The sequence below is a fragment of the Notamacropus eugenii genome, chromosome 5 (assembly GCF_028372415.1).
Source record: "Notamacropus eugenii isolate mMacEug1 chromosome 5, mMacEug1.pri_v2, whole genome shotgun sequence".
In the NCBI taxonomy this organism is placed as follows: Eukaryota; Metazoa; Chordata; class Mammalia; order Diprotodontia; family Macropodidae; genus Notamacropus; species Notamacropus eugenii.
In genome coordinates, this window is record NC_092876.1 from 153,805,369 (window position 1) to 153,807,272 (window position 1,904).

Consider the following 1,904-nt stretch of genomic DNA (forward strand, 5'->3'; position numbering starts at 1 on the left):
TCCTAGTTCTTCCCTCTGGGGTCAAGCAAAGAACCTGACTAAATAACAATGAATTTGCAATATCGGATTATGATGTAGAAGAGTGTATCTTCCATGCCCACGTATAGTCACAAATTTTATACTGAATCAGAAAGATGCTGGCAGATAATTCCAAGAATATTTCAGAAACAGTACATTTATTAAAAAAATTTTAAAAGACTGGTTAATTATAGGAAAGTTATAGTGATAGAGCCCTGGAGTCAGGAGGACCTGAGTTCAAATCTGATCTCAGACACTTACTAGCTGTGTGACCCTGGGCAAGTCACTTAATCCTGATTGCCTCCAATAACAATAATAATAAACAGTAGATTTCAGCCAAGATGGCCACCTAAACAGCAGGCAGTGCTTCTGCCTAGATCTTACATACCTAGTCAAGCAAAACCCTGAAGTTCACTCCAAACCAAATAATGTCAGTGCCAGCTCATCTTAGTACAACCAAAGATGGACAATAACACTCCCTGATAACAAAAATAGAATGAATAAAAATCTATAACTCCATGAAAAAGCAAGGACTACCGGAACAAACTCAAAAGATTGCCATATTTTGATACAATTGATTCTGTTGGTATCTGATTGACATTAATTGACCATATTGATATCTAATATTATGGCTTAATTGGTATGTGACATAAAAAATGACTCATCTGGAAAACAGGTCAAAGAAAAATAATTCAAGAATCACTAGACTAGAAACTACAACTTTAAGAAATCTTAGACCTTATATTCCAAGAAATCATAAGTGAAAATTACCCTTATTAGAATGAGAGAGCAAGGTGCAGATAGAAACGTATCAATCATGTCCTAAAAAAAAGAAAAAAAGGAAACAGTGTAGGAATAGCATATTCAAAGTCAATACTCTAACATCAAAGAAAAAATCCTGTAAGCAACCAGAAAGAAGCAGTTCAAGTACCAAAGAATCAATCAGGATGACACAAAAATTGGCAGCTTCTATTAAAAATAAGGGGAAAATCTTAGAATATGGTACATTATTGCAAAAGACAAATATATAATCTTCCTACAAAGAATGACTTACCTTGAAAAACTTAACATAGTCCTATAGGGAGGAAAACAGACCTTTAATGGAAAAGAAAATTTGCAAGCATTAGGAACTTTGAAATCTAGATGTGAGTTACATGGTCCAATGTCACAGAACAGGTGGCAATACCTTACTTAGCAGGATATGTATTGAAAAGGCTGCTAGGACCTCTTCTATCCTTCTCAAGGGGAGTACTAACCTTCTCTCCTTTCATACAACATACATAAGGTTTAAGAGAAACTTAAAAAGATAAATTTATCTGATGAATCAGAAGGGCTTTTATGATGATGAGGCTAATATTTTAATGGGGAGAAGAAAGTGTCTCTTTAGAACTTCAGTGTCTTCAAAGGGTACCAAGAGGAATCCAAAAGTTCAAAAAGAAGAAAGAAAGTGATAAAACTTGCTAATTTTCATAATTTCATAATGAATGTATGAGAAGAATATAAGATCATAGAGGAAAGAGTAGGAGGAGAAGACATCAGATGAATCTTGTTCATCTGAAATGGACAAAGGCTTTATGCACAGAGAGAGAGAGAGAGAGAGAGAGAGAGAGAGAGAGAGAGAGAGAGAGAGAGAGAGAGAGAGAGAGAGAGAGAGAGTGTTTGGTATAGAAACACATCAGACAATCAGGAAACAAGAAGGGATTGGGAGGGGAGATGAAAAGGAAGTTAACACTGGAAAGGGAATAGTCACAAGCAACATAAACTTCCTTATCTTGAATAGGGAATTAAAAGACAAAAAAGGAAACTAGAATCGAAATAAATTAGATTGTCTCTTAGATGACTAAAGAATGACTAAGCAAATTCTGATATATGAATGTAATAAAATA

The 1,904-nt window shown here is 34.7% G+C and overlaps 1 pseudogene; it reads right to left on the reverse strand.

Moving 5' to 3' along the window:
* Positions 1–1,159: 1,159 nt before the first annotated feature.
* On the reverse strand, positions 1,160–1,296 carry LOC140509418 (U6atac minor spliceosomal RNA; annotated as a pseudogene).
* Positions 1,297–1,904: the final 608 nt, after the last annotated feature.